The sequence below is a fragment of the Maylandia zebra genome, linkage group LG17 (genome assembly GCF_041146795.1).
Source record: "Maylandia zebra isolate NMK-2024a linkage group LG17, Mzebra_GT3a, whole genome shotgun sequence".
NCBI classification, from domain to species: Eukaryota; Metazoa; Chordata; class Actinopteri; order Cichliformes; family Cichlidae; genus Maylandia; species Maylandia zebra.
In genome coordinates, this window is record NC_135183.1 from 15,634,926 (window position 1) to 15,644,778 (window position 9,853).

A 9,853-nucleotide genomic window follows, 5' to 3' on the forward strand; every position below is an offset into this window, starting at 1 on the left:
AGGTATTGATTAACACAATTTGCAAAAAAAATAAACAAAAGAGAAACACTGAACAATCGGGAGTGACCAGTTGCCAGATTATTGATTTTAAAATTTGAGAATTAAATTCGGCTTATGTATATTAGTGTATTGGACCCATTTATCCAAGCATGACAAAAACCAACTTACTCTGTTATTCACATACGCTGTTAACTCCTCCATCCTATAAACTCAAGTGTTATTTCCCACCACAATTATAAAGTTGGTACATCTTGTAATAGCCATTTCTTTGTTATACATTTTTTACTTGCAACTAGCAAGGCACTTAGTAAACATTTTTCTTTTTTAGACCATTCCTGTGGCGTACATCCAAAAAAAATTGTTTTCATTCCACCCCTTCCTGAGCCTGGTTCTGCCGGAGGTTTCTTCCTGTTAAAAGGGAGTTTTTCCTTCCCACTTTGAGTGATAGAGTAGAAAAGCCCTATATAAGAGCCAGTCCATTAATTTAACTTTGAAACATTCAGTGTCTGACACTGTCACAGTAATCGTAAGGGTCCTGCAGATGTCACTTGGTAATCTCACTACATTTTAACTGCACAAGACTCTGGATATTGTAGCTCCTGTGAAAAAGAAAGCCTGAAATCAGAAGTATTTGACTCCCTGGTATAACTCTCAAATGGGCACCTAAAAGCAGATAACTGGAGCGAATGGATTCTCACTAATTTAGAAGATCTTTATTTAGACTGGATAAAAAGTTTGTTGCTCTATAAAAAAAAGCCTCCATAAAGCTAGAACATCTTACTATTCATCATTGATTGAAGAAGATAAGAACAACCCCAGGTTTCTCTTCAGCACTGTAACCAAGCTGATAAAAAGTCAGAGCACTGTTGAGCTAACTATTCCTTTAATGCTGACTAGAAATTAATTCATGAACTTTTAACCGTTTTAACCATTAGAGAAACAATTATTCATAACTTTCATTAAGTACAGCTACTGATATTTGTTTAGACAGTCTGTGAAGGTTCTCAGTCATGTAGGTCGTTGTAGTCTATGGAGCTTGGAAAGGAAAGCATCTGGAGAGCACCATGAGCTGGATAACTGAGGACATACACAGACTTTCCTAACTGGATGATTACAAACGCATCAACAGAAGAAGAAGAAGGTGGTTTTAAATGGTAACAGGGAGGTACTGCTGGGATTTGAACCCAGGATCTCCTGTTTACTAGACAGGCGCTTTGACCAGCTAAGCCACAGCACCTCTGGATGTGTTTCTTTCCAAGCTCCTTAGATTTATTTGGACTATTTTTCCTCTAGCTGAACTAATTGAACTTTCTGAGTTAACTTCCTTCACCCATTGTGAAGGAAGAATCTCAGGGACACAAGAGACAATATCAAAGACAGTAGCAACCTGTTAATCACATACAGGCTACAATGTTGCACAATCCTTTTTGAATCTAAAGGGGACTATAACCATCATAACTATATGGTGCTGTCTGACTGGAAATGACTGACAACATAAAATAATCAGGAAAGTGTTTGCTGAGGTCAGAGATTATATGAGTCAGAAACTGGATTATATAGTGGTTGAACCACTAACTTGCCAAGTAGTAGATGCCCTGTTCTTTCTCCTGAGCTACAACCACACACAATACTGTTAAAATATAATTTATGGTATACATTTGCATGTTTATTTTGTTTATAAAATTTCTTAGGCCACTCTAGAGGTAGAGCAGGTCACCTACTAATCTTCTGTGGAACCAGCTTCCAGTTTGGATTCAGGAGACAGACACTATCTCTATGTTTAAGATTAGGCTTAAAACTTTCCTTTTTGCTAAAACATATAGATAGGGCTGGATCAGGTGACCATGAATCCTCCCTTAGTTATGCTGCAATAGGTGTAGGCTGCTGGGGGATTCCCATGATGCATTGAGTATTTCTTCTTCAGTCACCTTTCTCACTCACTATGTGTTAATAGACCTCTCTGCATTGAATCATATCTGTTATTAACCTCTGTCTCTCTTCCACAGCATGTCTTCTATCCTGTCTTCCTTCTCTCACCCCAACCAGTCGCAGCAGATGGCCCCGCTCCTCCCTGAGCCTGGTTCTGCCGGAGGTTTCTTCCTGTTAAAAGGGAGTTTTTCCTTCCCACTGTTGCCAAAGTGCTTGCTCATAGAGGAGCAGTTACTTAGAAAGAGCATAGAAAACAGTTCTTGGGTGAATGAGGCGAGTTGTGTAAAGCACTTTGAGTGATAGAGTAGAAAACCCCTATATAAGAGCCAGTCCATTAATTTAACTTTGAAACAGACTTCCCAGAATTTCCTAACTGGATAATTACAAACGCATCAACAGAAGAAGAAGATGACAGCGAGGTACTGCTGGGATTTGAACCCAGGATCTCCTGTTTACTAGACAGGCGCTTTGACCAGCTAAGCCACAGCACCTCTGGATGTGTTTCTTTCCAAGCTCCTTAGATTCATTTGGACTATTTTTCCCCTAACTAAACTGAGTTAACTTCAGTAACTACTTCCTCCAAACCATCAACTTGTCTTAAAGACCCCAATCTTACAAGGCTTTTCAAGGAAGTTTAATGTTTTAATTTTAAAAATGATTAGCCTCTGTCAGTTATTAAGCTGTATGTACCACAGGCCTTCAAGCTGGCAGTAGTTAAACCATTACTTTAAAAGCCATCACTGGACCCAGCGGTCTTAGTTAATTATAGGCCAACCTCCAACCTTCCTTTATAAGGTTGTAGCTGTAAAATGCTTCTGTAAATGATCATCTGCAGAGGAATGGCTTATTTGAGGAGTTTCAGTCAGGTTTCAGAGCTCATCACAGAAACAGCTTTACAAATGATCTTCTTATGGCCTCTGACAGTGGACTCATGTCTGTGCCTGTCCTGCTGGACCTCAGACCTCATACTGTTGACCATAATATTTAATTATAGCTATTAGAGCATGCTGTAGGTGTTAAAGGTCTATCCAATAGATACCTATTTGTTCATGTAAGTGGACAAATCTAATTCTTTATGCACTAAGGTTACAAATATGTAAAAGTGCTTTCTGCTGTTTGTGCAGCATTAGAAATATCCTGTTTCAGAGTGCAGCTGAAAAACTAGTTCATGGATTTATTACTTTCAGACTACTGTAATTTGTTATTATCAGGATGTCCTACTGAACTCCCTGAAATGCCTTCAGTTGATCCAAAATGCTGCAGCAGGAGTACTGACAGGGACTAAAAAAGAGAGAGCATATTTCTCCTATACTGGCTTCCCTTCATCGACTCCATGTTAAATCCAGAATTGAATTTAAAATCCTCGTCAAGTACAAGGTCTTGAATAATCAGGCCCCATCTTATCTTAATGACCTAATAGTACCATATCACCCCATTAGAGCACTTCGCTCTCAGACTGCAGGCTGACTAAAGTACTTAAAAGTAAAATGAGACAGAGCCTTCAGTTTTCAACCCCTCTTCTGTGGAACAAGCTCCCAGTTTGAATTGGGGAGACAGGCACGCTCTCTACTTTTAAGATTAGGCTTAAAATTTTTCTTTTTGATGACTCAGCTCGTTAGGGCTGTAACAGGTGACCCGGATCCAATAGGCCATGGCTGCTTGGGGCTTCTCATGAAGCTCTGACTGTTTCCTTCTTCACTCACCTTTTTTTATGCAGTCAGAGGTAACGAAGTACAAACACTTTGTATACTCTGCAGGTAGAATTTTGGCACAACACAGAAGGACTGCAGCTGTCCATCAGTTCGGGTTGCGTATTTCAGCATCTAGCTTGCTCTACAGAAGACCAGCGAGCGTAAAGGCAGTAATTTTTTTAAGCAGCAGGTAATTTTAAATGCAACTTTTCTATGAGCTCAACAAAACAAAACTGTGCAGTTTGTCACACAGTGTGTTGCTAGCTAAAGGACTAGCTGCTGTATTTCACAGGAAGAGAAAAGAAAGAGCTAACTCCACTCAGAGATGGAGAAAGATTAAAAAAAAGAGGGCAGGAAAGGAAGAGAGCTTAGATTTAAAGGTAAGGACTGCTCAGTGGTGATAAACTGGACATTTTCAAGCTTACATCTAAGTCCTCGTGTTTAAATCAGATATTGGGTCTGTATATTTGACATAATGTTTTTCCATGTTGTCAAACATACTACAAAACAAACTGAGGTAGGCTAACTGTGTTATTATTTAAAGGTAGTCAAGTCAAGTCAAGTCAAGTTTATTTATAGAGCACATTTAAAAACAACCAAGGCTGACCAAAGTGCTGTACAGTAAATACAGATAAAAATACAATAGAACACAATTTCGTAAAACACCTCGCTGATCAAAAATAAAATAAAATAAAATAAACAAATAAATTAAACCTTTCTAAAAGCCAATGAAAAGAGGTGAGTTTTAAGAGCAGTTTTAAAAGTTTCTAGGCTTTTGGAGAATCTGACGTGAGGAGGTAAACTGTAAGGTAAGAGGCAAAGTAACCCTCTATAATGTAGGCAATTTAAAAAAAATCCTTCTTTTTCTCTGTTCATGTTCTGCTTACCTGATTCAAGCTGAGTACCTTGATTAGAATCAAAACTTAGACTGAAATAAAGTTGGTATTTCTATCTACTAATATTATTTTATTGTCACATTAATATTGCACAAGGTTCAGTCAGCTTTGCATAAAAATAGATGGTAGAAATGTTCTTCAAGGAGCTACGTTTTCACTTTTACTTGCATAAAGAAGTTCAATCTGTACTTTAACTTTTACTGGAGTATTTTTCAACACTAGCATCTGTTCTTCGGGTGGCTGTAGCTCAGGTGGCAGAGCAGATCAGCCACTAACCAGAAGGTCGGTGGTTTGATCCCAGGCTGCTCCTTGTCTGCATGCCAAATATCCTCGGGCAAGATACTAACCTCATGTTGCTCTCTGATGCATCCATTGGAATGTGTATGACTGTTAGATACTCAGCACTTAAAATTAGAAGAAGTGCTTGTGTGAATGAATTAGTTGTATAAAGTGCTTTGAGTGCTCAGACAGAGTAGAAAAGCACTATATAAGAACCAGTCCATTTACTTCTGCTCAAGTACAGAATTACGGGACCTCCTCAGAGTGCAGAACATAAACTATGTTTAATGTTGTTAAATAAATATTTACTAAATATTTTAAAAGAACAAATCCCGTTTTTCTTGCTTTTTTTCTATTCTTCCTTAGTCTTGTCAAAGTGATTTGTTTATAGTAGTGAAAGCTAAAGTTAAACAGTCTCTTTAACTATGGTCTGCATACAGAATGAATGACTGGGCTCATGGAAACTTATTAACACTAACAAAGAACAGTTACATTTAAAATCTATTTTGGAAATGTTACTATAACACAAACGGCAGTGTGTGAATGTCATGCTTTCTGACAAAGTCAACAAAATCACGAGGCTGAGATTTTTGGCCATCATTTTGTAACCTCGAAAGGTTCAAGGTTAGTAATAACCCCCCCCCTTTGGGTCCACTCTAACAAACACACCGGCGCACCCGCCGTGACAGCCATCTTACTATTCATGACCATCGCTTTTCATTATTCAGTAACTTGCAACATACTGTAAAGATACAGCTTGTAGTATTCATTAAGAAAATCTTTGGCAGCGGATGAGTGGTGTGATTTAAATATCATACAGAAAACGTATGACATTTTTTTAAGTTGTATTTTTCTTTTCTTTCTTTCTTTCTCTGATAGACTTGTTCCTTTGCTTTACAATGCCAGCTTTTGACCATTGCCAGGTTTTCAGGTTGAATGTCTGCTTTTGTTTGCCTACTCTAAAGTACAGTCTGTTAATGAACCATAATGTCACATGTTTTAACATTGACCTTTTAAAGCCAGTTGACCGCCCACACTACAAAACGGGTTCATTCACCAGCAGAAGTTAAATAAAAAAAGGCTTTTTTCCACTTTTTTCTTTGTTCCTGTCCAGCAATGTAAGAATCAGAATTGTTGTCTGAAGGCCAAAAAATACCCCACACATTTACGTTCCCAAATGGACCATTTGCTGTAATAGTCTAGTTGATCGTCATATTTTACTAGAATTTTTGAGTCTATCACAGCAGACAAGTCACTCACAAACTCAATGACAATCACTTCCAGGGAAGAACAGAGATGGGTGTAGGAGGTCTATTCATAAAGAGAACACAGATTAGACTGAAGGCAAACACAGATGGGTGAATCAGTTAGTTAGAGCCGGGGCTACACTGACGCGAGTGGCACAACAATCCAGCGACGAGTAGCGTCGATCTATTGTCTTAAGTATTTGTATAGCGCTTTACTAGTCCCTAAGGACCCCAAAGCGCTTTACACACTCAGTCATCCACCCATTCACACACTGATGATGGCAAGCTACATTGTAGCCACAGCCACCCTGGGGTGCACTGACAGAGGCGAGGCTGCCGGTCACTGGCGCCACCGGGCCCTCTGACCACCACCAGCAGGCAACGGGTAAAGTGTCTTGCCCAAGGACACAACGATTGAGACTGTGGGAGCCGGGGCTCGAACAAGCAATCTTTCGATTGCAAGGCAAACTTCCAATTCTTGAGCCACGATCGCCCCACAGTAGTGTCAGGAATGCTGAGATAATGAGCAGCAGGTGAGAGGATGTCTCGCAGGTGTTGGCCAAAAGCTGGAACCCATCATGAGTTCCGCACAGGCGGAATACATATATGTGTATATATTATTCTGAAATTTCAAGATTAAAGTTAAAAATCTATTTTGAGAAATTGTGGCGATTACAGTTGTTGTTTCAAGACAAATTGCCATGGTTGCTATACCCTCTGAGTTAGTGAAATTGTACTTTAAAAGAGGAAGGAAATGACTTTTCTTTTAGCACATGAGTGTAAGCACACTGAAAAGATCTGTTGAGACGGATAAACAGACAAACTTTGAAGAGTGGATTTGTAAAATAATGAAGTGGCTGGCAGTGGACTGCAAAGGATATAGATGCTTACACCCATTTACATGACATTTTGACTTTTTTTTTCTTAAAATAGTAATATGACTTTTTTTCTCATGACTTTTGTGATTGGTTATTAAATGTTTGCTGTTTTTTTGTTTACTATTTGTATAATTAAATAATATTTATTTCATTAAATTGTGGATTCCAGTGTTTAAGTAATAGTCCATAGTCAATAGTCTGTATTGGTCTTCACAGTCCACAGTAATTATAATGAGAGATAAGATGTTTTCTTTTATACATGTGCGTGTAATAAATAGCAGTCATACTATCAAAAACATTAATTCAGTAAATGCAAACAACCCTGGTTCTTAAAATAGGAATCCTGCCACAAAGCACTGCCTAGAAGTAGCAGGTAAGACACCTGTCTAAATCTCGGATTTAGTCATGATCACGTGACCTGGGTTTTGAAACCCACTTCAAAGCAGTGTTTTGAAATATCTGTGCTTCAGAAACTCGGCACGGAATTGAAAAGTCAGTATCGAGCGTCCATCCCTACTGACCTGCTTCACAGCCAATTACAGGCTCAAAATGTCAATGATTCATACAGAGATTTCCCTAACTTGAGGAAACTTACCGTTATCTTGGTGTTTGTTTGTGCTTTTGTTTTTATTTTTCCCCCTCTCTTCTTTTTCTTTGCTACGGAAGAGGATTAGGGCCACCGGAAAAAAAGTGGGCATTTTTTTCTTCTTTTCCAGAATTCTGAGAAAAAAGTCAGAATTCTGACTTTAATGTCAGAATTCTGGAAAAGAAAAAAAAGATGTGCCCACTTTTCTTCCCCCAGTAGCCCCAATCCTCTTCCGTACTTTGTGCCTAGAGGATATATTCTTCTAACATTGTTTTGTTCTTCAGCCTGCTCGTTGGACATTACCAGCAGAGCTCAGAGCGGAGGGGCAGGACAAATCGCTACACAAACATTCCTCTGTTTGCATAATACTCCTTTTTTGTACACTGATACCTTTAACATATGAATTATCACTCACACGTGCAAAAATAAACCCTCTGTCCTCAGGGACCCTAAGCAGGCACTTCGTATTTGTAATGCCTTGGGCTGACTCTGCATTGCAACGTAGTTACAGCATAAAGCACTTTGAAACAACCTTTTTGACACAATTGTGTGTCTTTTCAAAAAGATACTTGTGATCCAGTGCAGCTGGTTGTCACTGAACACAATTTCATTGTATATTTCTACAATGGCAGTTATCTAACTAATTTATTAAACCCCCCCCCCCCCCCGCAAGATGTTAAAAGAGCTAAAAGATGCTGCTAAATGGGAATTTTGTCTTGTGTAAGCTTGATGCCAGTGACCAAATGCACTAAATGTTAAGCACTTGCTAAACAGACTTGCTCAGTGCTCAGCCAGGTAAAACACACCAAAAATAAATATTTTGATGAGCATACAGCTTTCCAAAAGGGCCATTTTAAAAACATAAAAAAGTAACCAGGGGTCCTTGCAGGTTAAAGAATCGGACACTGCTGTATTACCGTGATACATGTTAATATGATACAGTGGGCTTGGGGTAACTGGACTGGTACTTACATGGCATGTTTGTACTCTGCTTGAGCACTTGAACCACTGGCGAAATCGAAAAATGGTTCCTAAAACCAACTCTGTGCTTTTTCAGTGATATTAGGGTCATTGCGATAAATCTAGGTAGAGTGCCACATCCAAATCTCGCTGCTGCTGCAGCACTGCGCCTGGGGTTACTGTAATCACCCCAATACGCCTGAAAAGCGCGGAGTCACTGCTTTCTTGAACCTTTGGAATTCTTCCAGTTCAGTAAACGGTTCAGGTGTTACGGGAGTTACAGATGAAAAAAGTGAGCTCAGCGAAGATGTGAGCCCCAGAAACCTGAAGTCGGAGACACATTCCACTTGTTCTCCATATAAAGAGAGGGGAGGGGACCTGTCTGTGCCCATAGGAGTCTTTTGTTTTAAGGATGTTTGGCTTCAGGTTTTTTCTGAGCACCGGTGGGACAACGTCTACCTCCGCTCTGTACGCTGTCTTATCTTTATGGGTGAATGAATTAGTTGTGTAAAGCGCTTTGAGTGCTCAGATAGAGCAGAAAAGCGCTATATAAGAACCAGTCCATTTACTACAGTGTTGAACACTGAACTGTAGTCTGTGAGGCAGTGTAACACAAGTTAGGAAGGTGATAAGTAGACAGCATCAGCAGACTGGTCTGTTTCTTCTTGGTGTATTTTATTTTTCTGATATTCTGCCATCGTAAACCACTGGTTCCTAAAATCTTACTGGTTTTACACAGAATTTTACACACTTCTGAACCTCATTAGTCTCTACCATTAAGAAATCAGTAATTGGATTTTTCGAGTTTTCTTTGTATTATTGTGGGATCTTTACCTTACAATATAAAGCACCTTGTGGTTGTTGTGATCTGGTGCTAAATAAATACAATTTTATTGAATAAAATTAAATTGGAATTGAATCGCACTTTTCATAACTGTCCACATTTCTGTGGACTTACACAAGGGCCATGTATCATAAACCAAGACTGTGCGGATTGCTATAGTAACCAGGTGATTTACATTGTGCAGCTGGGTTTTCTACATTGCAAAGGTCTGTCTGTTTTTACTGGGATACATTGCCATGGTAGGTTTTTCTACAAACATATCACTCTTCCTGAGAGATCCCTTGGTTCTCAGTGTGCAGGTAGGAGGGTCTAAAATGTTTCAGTAGTGTTTAAATCTGTCTATCCTTGATTATTCTGAGATGCAACTTTATTCCTTGACTGGACTGTTCCCTGTAAACTGCAAAAAATGTTCCCATTCTTCTAATAAGCATCAATATGTGATTCAGGACAGGACGCCAATCTGTTGATTATTTGTGGACTTTGTGGAATTTCCTGTGATCTGAAGGTGACAGTTTGGGCTTTTTTCCTCGCAAAGTGGTGACA

At 39.2% G+C, this 9,853-nt stretch overlaps 2 non-coding genes across 2 annotated transcripts; both read right to left on the reverse strand.

Annotated features, from left to right (window-relative positions):
- Positions 1-1,163: 1,163 nt before the first annotated feature.
- On the reverse strand, positions 1,164-1,237 carry trnat-agu (transfer RNA threonine (anticodon AGU)). Its single transcript has one exon. It is a non-coding gene; the product is annotated as a tRNA-Thr (tRNA).
- A 1,109-nt stretch (positions 1,238-2,346) lies between these two features.
- Positions 2,347-2,420, reverse strand: trnat-agu (transfer RNA threonine (anticodon AGU)). The gene has a single exon. It is a non-coding gene; the product is annotated as a tRNA-Thr (tRNA).
- Positions 2,421-9,853: the final 7,433 nt, after the last annotated feature.